Source organism: Colobus angolensis, unplaced genomic scaffold (assembly GCF_000951035.1).
Source record: "Colobus angolensis palliatus isolate OR3802 unplaced genomic scaffold, Cang.pa_1.0 Scaffold175, whole genome shotgun sequence".
Classification (NCBI taxonomy): Eukaryota; Metazoa; Chordata; class Mammalia; order Primates; family Cercopithecidae; genus Colobus; species Colobus angolensis.
In genome coordinates this window covers 3,865,521-3,877,947 of record NW_012114877.1, presented here as the reverse complement: position 1 = coordinate 3,877,947, position 12,427 = coordinate 3,865,521, and the positions used below count along the sequence as shown (strand labels likewise).

The following is a 12,427-nucleotide window of genomic DNA, read 5'->3' as shown; positions in this document are numbered from 1 at the left end:
CAGGGGCTACCAAAAGGTAAGCAAACAGGACAACATAATGAGAATCAGAAAACAGAGGGTTATGGAGTAAAAACACATTTTAAAAGAAGTCTTAGGACATGACAAAATGCTAAATAAAAAAGAGAGGACACTGACTATGTAAGCACTCATTTTCCAGCACACACTTTTGTTATACTGGTGCCAAAAAATCCCTTGTAATTTGATTTTTAAAGTAAGCAATTTTTTAAGTTGCCAGTCACCTAGAAACAATAAATGCACTGAACTTTTTATCAGTCAAAGTTCCTTCCCCCTGTCTTCTTACGGCATTTTTTTCTTTTCTGAGTATGAAAGTTTTACAAATATATACATGGAAAAATTACTGGAAAGAAATTCATCAGAATGTTAACAGTGCTTATAACCCCCAAGTTGTCAATTTACATGTATTTTTTCCCTTTAAGTTTTTTTTTTTATTTCCCATATTTTCTACAAGTGTGAATGACTTTTATAATCAAGCGAAATATACTTTTTAAATATAGGGTGAAAGTGTTGTGACAAAACTGTGTGAACACAGAAGACGAAAACGCAGAGCAGCAGGTGAGGGAGAGCTTCCTGGACGAGGTGTCACCTGCACCAAGCATTCAAGGTGAGCTGGGGCTGGGTGAGGAAAGGATGGTGTGCATGGTGCTGCACTTGAAGGGCACAGGCAGAAAGAACAAAACGTGCCATGAGTGTGAAGAAGCCCTAGAGTGTGAAGAAGCATGTTGGGTGAAAGGCTGAGAAACAGGGAGCCCTTGAGAGGGAAGAGATGAGGCTAGAAGGGCAAGAAAGGGCAGAGGATGAAGGGCCCCGAGGGATTAGGGATGCCGATCTGGAAGCCCACGCCAGATACTTGCACTCAACCTCTTCCAGCTTAAAAGGCTTCATGACTGAACAGGGTATTGATTAATGGATGCTGTTTTGTGGAACTAATTTAGAAGTAAAAACTGATTTAGAGTGAAAAGCTTCATGCTTGACATGAAGTTTCTCAGCCTAAGCAAGGTGACCTGACTCAGGCAGAGAAAGTGGTCTGTCAATGCGAGAGATGATATAGACATGACTACACACACACACACACACACACACACACACACACACACACACACCACCCTACACCCTTAAGACTCTGGAATCTATATTTAAGGGAAAAAAAAGAAGAAAAGAACCAGCTCAGGTTCACTTTGCATACTTTAAAAGTAATAACCAAGATTTGCAGGTAGCCCTTATCCAGGGATCTGAACTCTCCACAGGTCATTAACAATGTTAACTGTTAGCAGCCTGGGAATCCATTAAAAACACATGGCGGGGGCTGTGGTCATCTAATGCTGCAGGAATGCATTTGGCTGAGCACTTAACTCGCCTTTGCAGAACTCAGCACCTCTCTGTCGTCCTGTGTGCCAGCTGGGCTGGGTGCGCTGGAGACGCCCTTAGGGCTGTTTTATCTGGGGACACCCACGCTATTAGCACCCACACTCGTTTCCGGTTCCTGCCTCAATTTTGTCTGTGTCTGGGAAGAACTAGTGGGCACTGCAGGCCACTGGTTTTTTTCTTAGCCCAGTCCCTCCTTCCCTATCCCTGTGGCACTCACTGCCTACTTGGACTCTTACTTCATCCAATCAGGATCTGCAATCCGCTTCCACTTGCAACTTTGCTCCCCTCCTACTTGCTTGCACCTGGCCACCTGGGCGATCTCTGAAGCAGAGATGAAGGAGTCCTTTACTGGCTCCAAACTTGAATGACCCCCAGTTACCTGTGGCAGAGTCCGACTTCCCTACCATTTTTTACATGCACCTCCTACATCTAAGGTCCTTCATGGTCTGGCCAGATCTTACCTCTGCAGACCTGTCACCTACCATCCCCCTTGGACTCCCTCCATGCCAGCTGGCCAGGAGCACCCTGTCCACCGAGGACAGACATTGCCGGTTCCCCCCGAGGACACTGCTCACACTTAGCTATTAAGTTGGTGCAAAAGTAATGACAGTTTTTGTCATTTTTTAAAAAAAGTAATTGCAAAAACTACAATTACTTTTGCACCAACCTTTTCCAACCTTTTTTTTTGCCTTCTTCTCTGCCAGGATGTGGTGGAAAGGATAGGCTTCAGAATCAGACTGGCCTGGATTTTAATCCTGTATTAGCATCACTAAACATGTGATCTAGAACAAGGTATTTCATCTCCCTACACTTCCTCATTTGTAAAGCAAGGATCTTATTCTCTCCCTCAGAAGGCTGTTGTGAGGATTATATCCGATGTTTATGTAACACAATGTACAGCGGGACATATCCTGTTGTCTTAGGTTTTGACTGAATTTCCAAATGGAGACATCTGTATTTGAAAGAGTGGAACAAGAAACGTCCCTCCGGATTCACAAAGGGATTCAGCAAGCATGACCCTAGTAGACTTTGCAAGAGGAGGCTAGAGTTTCACTGCACTTCATACGGCTTACATATTAAGTTTACCAGGTAGCCACATGGAGGCCCTACTTCACTGGAGGGGAGAAGGCAGAAACCTCCCTCATGATATATGGCAAAGCCTTTTCTAAAATACCTTCCTGCAACCCGCCCCCCCATATATATAAAATATTTATTTATTTATTTAATTTATTTATTTATTAGAGACAAGCTCTTGCTGTCACTTAGGCTGGATTGCAGTGGTGAGATCATAGCTCACTGCAGCCTCAAACTCCCGGGCTCAAGCGATCCTCCTGCCTCAGCCTTGTGAGTAGCTGGTACGTCAGTCATGCACCACTGTGCCTGGTGTCTTTACACAAATAAAGATGTTAGTTAAAAATCATGAAACCACAACACATGAAAGTTTCAAGGTGGAAAGGCAGAGAAAGGCAGCTGATTCCTGACAGAATGACAGGGCAGTGGCCAGGGTTGAGGTGGCAGTAGCCAAAGTGTCTTTTTTTCAAAATCTCTGCTGAGAATGTACTGTCCATCTTCTTCTAGTCAGGGATTGACTAGTTGGTTGTAAGGTTGCCAGCTTGCTCAAATAAAGACAGCAGACTATTAAACAGGTATAGCAGTGGCTCATGGAAGTCAGGAGCAGCTGGTCTTCATGGGGATTACAGACGGCAGCTGGGAAGCTGTCAGGGACTCGGGCAGATCTAAACTGGATACGAGTCTGAAGTTTTGTTTTAGGATGACTTGGACCTTATCATGTCTGCAATTAGGACTGTTTTATTTCTATTTGTAGAGGCTGGGTATCATTCTGTCATCCAGGCTGGAGTGCAGTGGCATGATCTTAGCTCGCTGCAGCCTCAAACTCCTGGGCTCAAGTAATCCTCATGCCTCAGCCTCCCAAAGTGCTGGGATTACAGGCATGAGCCACAAAGCCTGGCCAGGACTGTTTTAATAGCTGAAAGTGACCGGGAGAGGCAGGCATCTAATATTGTCCAATTTCTGACAGACTGTGTTTGAAGGAGATAAATTAGGAAGCTTCCAGATTAAAGCCTACTTCTTTGAGTCCATTTAGTGAATAATTCTCTGCTACATGTAAAAACATTTAGCACAATATTTAGCATATAATAAGTGCTCAATATAGTAGACACAGTTATTGTAGTATTTGCACCTGGTGCCTGGCACACAGTATTATTATTAAATAGTGTTATTTAGTAATAATAATATTGTTATTATCCAGGTACACATCTCTCCCCCAGCTAGACTGGTACTCCGTTTGCTGAATTAATTTTGGCAGGTAGGGGAAGAACAGGCAGTTTGAACATGAATTCTTTGCACTCACCAATGAAGAGACATGATGTACACAGAAAATAGTGGGAACTAGAAGAATTTGTTCAGTAGCAGAGCGCTATGTTTGTTGGCTCTGACAGCTGTATCTGGCTCAGATACCTGGAATTCTGCATTCTCTTCAGAATAACTTCTAACAAGAAGTAGGGGCAATAAGATACATACAAAAGAGAGAGAATGGAAGAAAAAGGACATTTCTCCTGGTCCACACTGTGCCAGAGACCGTGCTGAGCCCTTTTCATTTGTTGTCTCATACAATGAGATGCAATAACATGTGTGAATTGTGGCTGGCATTACCCCAATAAAACACGGATACATTTTTAAAACGTGCAATGCTTGTACAGAGAATGATGAGCCTATTTTTTCCATTATAATTTTTGTGTAAACATGAAATGACAAGAGTTTAAAGATGGAGCCTCCCTGAGCACAAGCTTAAGAGTTCCAAATATAATCAAAATAGTTTTATTTATTTTCTTGCCTAAGTGGCTTCTCCCAGGAGGACAGCAGTTGCATTTCCTTCATTGTGTGCAGCAGTGGTTGCAAATGAATGTGCTTTACCATCAAAACAACTCTATGCACCTCTGCAAGGGTAGTTATCTCATTCAATAATAGGTACAGCCTAGAGACAGTGCAGTTTTAAACCCAAATCTTAGAAATTCCGAGGAATTAGTCACTCACTTGATGAGTAGGAAAGGGTAAGACTGCAATAAAAACAACACCTTGTTCCAAATATCTCCTTTATGCTTCTAAACTTCACCTAATCCATAGGCTAGTGTGAGTGGATGCATGTGATAAATGGAGACAGAAGGTGAAGAATGGGAAAGTTATGAAGAATTAACAAGTTCTTCAACCTAGAGTTGGGTTAAGGTTGTGAACATAAGCTGGAGAATGCCTTTACTTTCAAATTGGAATGGGAAGATAAAAGCCTAAGAAAAAGTCATAGAAATTTAGATTTATAGATAATTTTGGTATCAACATATATTTGAAGTGCATTACATCAATGATGTCTTAGAAGATTCAAGTCATTGCTATACACAAACCTATGGAACTAAGTCACACCAAAACAAAAATCTGTTAAATAAATAGATTTTTTCCTACCTGATGTTTGTTAGCCAGGGCATATTTTTCTGCTTAGCAATTGCTTATATGAAAAACTACTGGTTCTAGAACAAACATTTCTGGTTTTTAGTTCATGTCTGTGTGTAGAGAGAGAGAAAGAAAAAGCACAGTTTATTGGGAAGTAGAGTGTTGCACAGTGACCGACAGACAAAGGCAGCCCAGTGGACGTCTTACACATCATACTCCAAAAGACTCACAGGATGTGTTGTTCATAAAAATAAACTGGAACACGAATTCCTCTGGGCAACTCCCCCAACCTCATCCCTTTCAGGGCTTGGGAAATCTCCCAGCCATTTTCCTGATGGCAACTGTGGTTCACTAGAGACAGAGCCCCTTGGGGGTGTCTTCCTGTTCTTTATAAAGAACATTTTCTTGAGATTTTTTGAAGGTTTCATTATTACTTTCATTCCATGTTCTCTTAAGGCCATCAGACTAGCTTCTGTGCAAATTGCCTTGATGTCAAGTGTCAAGTTGTTCCAGGGTTACATCATTGGCCAGTGTCATGCTGCTTGTGTGCATGTGAAAGATGCACTTCTTAGTCTTTTCATCAGGCAGGGGGAACTCGAGCTTCCTGTCAATGTAGCCTGGTCTGATAAGTGCTAGATCCAAAGTTTCTATTCAGCTTGTGGATATGATAACTTTCACATCTCCCCTTGAATCAAATCCATCCAACTGGTTCAACATTTCCAACATTATTTGCTGAATTTCTTTCTCACTACCAGAATTTGAGTCATATCTTTTGTCCCAATAGCATCGATTTCATCAGTAAACATGATGGAAGGTGCATGTTTTTCAGCAACTAGAAACAATTCCCATGTGAGTTTGGGCCCATTACATAGGTATTTCTTAATAAATTCAGAGCTGATCACTTGCAAGAGAGTGACTAAGGTGTGGTTTGCTACTGCTTTGGTTAACAAGGTTTCACCTGTGTCAGGTGGACAATAGTGAATGACCCCCTTAGGGGGCTTTATACCCATCTCTTCATAATATTCAGAATGGATTCCTTAATTTCCTGAATTTGGCTGTCCAACCCCCCAAAATCAGCATAGGTCTCCTGGGGGGTCTTTTCCACCTTCATCATTGTGACTAGGGGATCCGTGTCATCCATCAGCAACCCATATCACGGCATGCACCTTGTGGTTGAGCAGGAACCAAGCAGCCATGTTCCAGCAGATCCTTGTCTACAAATCAAAGAATGCTGACATAGTGCTCTGAGCCCACAGATGTAGACATGATGGCGTGATTGTCTTCAATACTCTCTTCCAAGGTTCCTACTGACACCAGGCTCCCCTCAGATCATCCACTTTTGATCTTTCCTCCTCTTGCTTTCCTTCTAATAGTTTCATTTGTTCCTGATTTCTAATGAATTCTTCCTTCATGAGAAGACAGTCTTTAATTCCAACTTTCAATCGTTTTAACTCGCACTGAGTGTGAGGTGTCATCAGTGGCAGTTTGCTGGCAGCATCTGGTCCCTTGATTTTCTTCTTCCTCACTCTAGCTGGTATAGGAGGTTCACATTTCTTTTTCTTGTCCTTGTCATCCTTCTTGCCAGCTCCAAGACCATAACCACCACTCTGACTTTGACCCATCTTGCCGTGGCCACTCAAGCTGCCTAGTTTTTTAAATTTTTTGTACAGATGAGGTCTTGCTATGTTGCCTGGGCTAGTTTTGAACTCCTGGGCTCAAGCGATCCTTTTGCCAAAGTGCTGGGATTACAGATGTGAGCCATCGCACCCGTCATAGAACAAACATTTCTTGACATGGATACAACTATACTAAGATAGTTGTATCTGGAAAGAATTTGCTTCCAGAGACTTGGCTTTTAAAAGCCTACTGAAGATAGAAGGTGAAGTCAGCCATAAGTACATCTACATGATTTGGTTCAGTAAAATTCCATGTACTCTGTGAAGCTATTATTTTATCTCTCACTACCTGTGTTGAACAATTCTAAAACATAACTATTTTGTTTACTTGGTTTCAGGTTTATATGGAAAAGTGGGCATAATAACTCCTCTGTAGCTCACAACTCATGGGATGTGTGGCTAGAAGTCTTAGGTTAGCGTCCCGAATTGTTCTAAGTGGCTCTGTGAGAATCTCTGTGGCAGGCACAGCTAGCAGCCTACTAGTTAGTACTCCCTTTTCACCTTCCATTTCAGAAACATTTTATCTAGAGCAGCAATGTGTCCTACTCAAAATACTCACATCCCCACACTTCCTTGCAGCTGGGGCTGATACTTCATTTTCTAATTATCTTATTACTACTGAGTAATCCCTTTAATTGCAAGCATTGTTCTAATCTTGATTTTATTCACAGGATATTACATTAAAAAGGAAATAGTGATTTCACCAAGACCCCAGTGAGATGACCCAGGCTAAACCTTTGCCCACAACTTATTGTCCACTTATCTGAAAAGGAGTCATTCTAGAACTAAGCTTCATTTGAAGTGTAGCATTAGGGAGCTTTGACACTAGAGCAAGATCCTTAGCAGAAGAATGAATCAGGGTTTAAATGAGGAAATCTTTAATTCAGAAAAAAGTGTTTAACATTTAATAAGATTTCAAATAATGTTCACTGTTGGCTTTTTAAAAATAAACACCCCGGCCAGGCCAAGTGGCTCACACCTGTAATCCCAGCACTTTGGGAGGCCGAGGTGAGCGGATCATGAGGTCAGGAGTTCAAGACCAGCCTGGCCAACATGGTGAAACCCCGTCTCTACTAAAAACACAAAAATTAGCTGGGCATTGTGGCACACGTCTGTAATCCCAGCTATGTGGGAGGCTGAGCCAGGAGAATTGCTTGAACCCGGGAGGCAGAGGTTGCAGTGAGCTGAGATCGCGCCATTGCACTCCAGCCTGGGCAACAGGGCAAGACTATGTCTCTAAATAAATAAATAAGACCCCAAGATTGAAGAATCATAGATACTTTAAAATTTTTCTTTATATTTTCCATATGTTTCAAATTTTCTACAGTGAAGATCTACTACTTGATAACCAGAAAATAAAGATATTTTGCAGTATAATAAAAGAGTTTAGAAGAAAAAAGAAAGGCCCAATAAATATAATTTCCTTAGAGAACACTAGACATTACATAGGATAATATTAAGAAAAACATCAACCTTAACATTTCCATCAGGTGTGTTTTTGAATGTCAGTTGCAGTTTGTTTCTGCCATGTGTGTGTTCCAAGTAGCTGAAGTTTTTAATGTCCAAGAATTCAATAGTGTACTCTGGAAAATTCCCACTGATCTAATAATTTTTCTCCTTATGGACAGGCATGAAAAGCCCATTATCTTCAATGCAGAATTCTGCTCACAGAAATGGCCTAATCTTGTTGGAAACAATAAGAATTGAGCAATCTAAATAACTCCAGCCTAACACTAGTATGACATTTGGTTAGGGAAGCTGTCCCAAGAGAAATGTAAACTATTTGAAAACATTCTGTTACCAAAACTTGGACATAAAAGGAATGACAAATGGACTGGATGCAACAACTTAATTCTAAGCACGCATGGGTTTGGCTGCTGAGAATGCATTTTAACATGTACTATTTTTCATGTTCTCTTATATGGATATCATCCCTACCATATGAAGAAAGATCAATTGACATTTACTACTTGCCGAAGAACAGGTTAGAAGCAATCAGCAACCTCACTCCTGGCCTGGAATCAAGCCGAGTGAGTCACAGAGTCCTGGACCTTGAGAGTCCCATCCAACTTCCCTCCCCAAGTACACCCCTGGGGACCAATTACAACCATCTGCTTAAGAGTTATTACTGTGTCCCACAAATTAAAAGCTACAAATTGTCAAACAGAAGGAATACAAAAACAGACTAAAACGACTACATCTTAAACCATTTGTAGAATGAATAATCCCCAGACAGCTTTGGATGCGTGTGGCTGAGACCTTAGAAGGTGCAAGTCAAGTGTGAGGGAGTGACGGGCAGAGGCTTTGTTTCCATTCAAATGGGACGATAGATGGGTCCAGGAACCCCAGACGGTGTGTGGATGCTATTGCTACATCGTCCCTGCCTACAGTCCAGCTCCATTTGGGAGAATGTGTACAAAGGCTTTTTGGTCTGAGTGGTTTCTTTATGGGCAGATTTACTCTTGCAAGACATGTTTTAAGGCAAAGGAAGTGTAATAGGAAACCTGCAGCATGTTAAGAGTTAGCTATTCTCTTGGAAAAAGTGGAATGATTCAGTGAACACTTTGAAGCATGCAATGTGTGATCAATATGTGAGAAGAGGGGATCAAGATGAGGAAATCCTAACTAGGAAAAGACAAGAGAAGAGGATTTCAGTGTTAACACCATTTAAAAGCCAAGCATCCCTCTGATAATGAACTCTTGCTACAAACCACAAGGGACAACTGCCTTTTGCTTTATTAAAAAATAAAAAGATGGGGATGTCTAGACAAGAAATATATTAGAGATCATGTCTTAAATGTTCTTGTATTGGAAGATATAAAACCATACACCCTCCTTTCTCACTTTCCTGCTTCTTTACAACCAAAGCCCAAGAAGGAAAAAATCGTGGAAGAAATTGTCTGGGTCCCAGGGCCATTCCCACATACAGGAAAAGCAGGCGCCTCCATGTGACTGAAAGATTCCTTCTCATCTTCTTTTTAAAATAGTGAGTGTGTGGAGGGTTGGGTCTGTGTTGGATTTTTAAACCCCTCCCTCGTAGCGCTATATCAGCCACAGAGCAGTCTCTCAGTAAATGCTAGGTGAAAGGAATGAATGGAATGGAATTATTATGACTTAGACTTTTTGTTGTTCTTATTCTTTAAGTCATATTTTCTGTGAGTTGCTGTTTAGATTGGAGTTTTAACAAGAATCATACACATGGCTGAGGACAGAATAAAGAAATATGAAGAATGAGGACTGGAGAGTGTGGGATAAAGAGTGTGATGTGGCTGCAGCTGCCTCATCCCTTAAATGAGGAAGGTGGGCGAGAATGACCTCTAAGTTCCTTCTAGCTTCAAAGATTGTGAGTTTTCCTGCATCCTCCCATCTCATTAATACTTTAGCTTTAAGCACCTCCCAATTCAAATCTCCTCTGCAATATTGCCTTTTCTATCCATTCCATCACTGTTAATCTAACATATTGGCATACCCAACAAAATGGGGACTTCAAATGTTTTATTAAAGTATGAGATATCTCTATAACAGAATGCTGTCAACAGTGTGGCTGTTAACATTGACAATGCCACTGGATGGCATTGTTCATAATTTTTAAAAAGTTTAAAACAATGATATGATAATATATTAACCCTGGAATATCTGGAAGGAAGGAGAGTCACCAATATGGTGATTATCCATGAATGGTGGGATTACGGGTGGTTTTTATATTTCTTTTCAAGTGAATGCATTTTCTAGGATTTTTTTACAATGAATATAAGTTTCTTATGTTACAAAAATAGGAAAGAAATCAAAGACTTCATCTCAAATGATTCTAAAAATGATGGCCTGAGCTATTCTTTACTTTTTCTTTTCTTTTTTTTTTGGACACGGTCTTGCTCAATTGCCCAGGCTGGAGTGCAGTGGCATGATCATAGCTCACTGCAGCCTCAAACTCCTGGGATCAAGGGATCTTCCTGCCTCAACCTCTCAAATAGCTGAGATTACAGGTGCCTGCCACTATGCCTGGCTAATATTTTTTTCAGAAGGTTTTGCTATGTTTCCCAGGCTGGTCTCGAACTCATGGCCTCAAGTGATCCTCCCATCTTGGCCTCCCAAAGTGCTAGGATTACAGGTGTGAGTCACCGTACCTGGCCTCATTTTTTACTTGCTATGGAAGGAGATTCTATGCCTTCCATTTATTCATTGAAGGCCGCTGGGGTTTCTTGTTGTTTTCACAGCAGGACTAAAGCTCTCCACTTCCAGAATTCACCTCCAGTTTGCTTTGGCACCACTTTCGCTCAGGCTCTTCACAAGCATTGCCTCTTCCCCAACTGTTCTGTGCCAGATCCACTGAGATCCGCCTAGTTCTGCCTCCTCTCATGGAGCTGGAAGGCTGATAGCTAAACTCTCAGACTCCTAGACTATGGTTCTGGATGTGATTTAGATTCTGCAGTGAGATGCCCTTGCATAAAGATTAGAAAGAGAGAAGCAGAGGCCATCTTCCTGCAGCAGTGCTGCCTGACGAGCAAGCACTGTTGGCAGCAGCTGGTCTCTAACAGTTTCTTGGGTGTAGGATGACTGTGGCAGCAGCCAGAGCAGAGGCAGTTCAGTTTCTGGCAGTTTCCTGACCTCTTCATCATAGCTGCTGTGATGTGACCTTGAAGCCAATCATCTAGCCTAGCGACACCATGACTCATTCCTCCAGCCCCTCCAGTGACTTGTAGGAACCTCATTCCCTGTATTTCATTCCTTTCTTTTTGATGTGCCTGAAGTTGTCCCATCTCATCCCCCAGGATAGAGCCCTGCTTCAGATCCCATCTGCTTCATGAAGCTCACTGAAGATTTTGGGAGTCTAATAATGGCCTCACCTTGTGGATCTTGATTCCACAAGAATAGAGCAGTGACAACAAGCTGGGAGGGCCCCTGTGCAGGGCTGGAGGAAAAGGAAAGGAGGCCTGAGAGGATCCTGGGGCTTTTGTTTTCTCTTTGAGGTTTCATGTTAAAGGTTCCTTGAACAAAGTGTTCCACAGCTACAGGAGCTTTGAAACCCTCTTCTTTTTTTGACATACAGTCTCACTCTGTCGCCCAGGCTGGAGTGCAATGACATGATCTCAGCTCACCGCAACCTCAGCCTCCTGGGTTCAAGTGATTCTCCTGCCTCAGCCCTCCGAGTAGCTGGGATTACAGGCATGTGCCACCACACCTGGCTAATTTTTGTATTTTTAGTAGAGACGGAGTTTCACCACATTGGCCAGGCTGGTCTTGAACTCCTGACCTCGGGTGATCCACCCACCTCGGCCTCCCAAAGTGCTGGGATTACAGATGTGAGCCACTGCACCCGGCTAGACTACTCTTAAGAATCTTTGTGCACAGAACATCTGAGATGTTGCAACCCAAAGGAATAGAGACAAGAATAGGGTTCATTCTATGCTTTCCTTGAGATGAGGGACTTGCATGTTTCATTGCAACTCCTTTCAGGGATATAAACCGTCACAACCTCCTGATTCAGTTAAGCCAGGCCCCATCTTCAGTGACACTGTCAACAGTTGGTCACCATCCTCTCTTTAGCAGCCTCTCCAGTCTAGCGGTCCCTCTTCTCTTCGTTTTCAAATTTGTGACCATTCAAAGTGAAATTTGAAAATTTCTGCAATAGGATTGGATTTATATTATTTTGTACAGAAGGCTAGAATTGCAAGAAAATTGATTTCTAACCAGACCCTGCTGTGCCCTGTCTCATCACAGTAAGGCACAGTAAATGAGAGGTTGAGATAGAAATGCCATTTTTTACCCATCAAGTTGAGTACTTCATCTGACATACCTACAAAACCAATAGCTGCAGATTTAACACATTTTTCCATAAATACATTTCTCTGTAAATCTAGACTCACAAATACAAAAAAAAAAAATTAAAGTGCAGCTCCTATAGA

At 42.0% G+C, this 12,427-nt stretch overlaps 1 pseudogene; it reads right to left on the bottom strand.

Annotated features, from left to right (window-relative positions):
- Positions 1–5,199: 5,199 nt before the first annotated feature.
- LOC105509423 lies at positions 5,200–6,470 on the bottom strand (annotated as a pseudogene).
- Between the last annotated feature and the right edge of the window lie 5,957 nt (positions 6,471–12,427).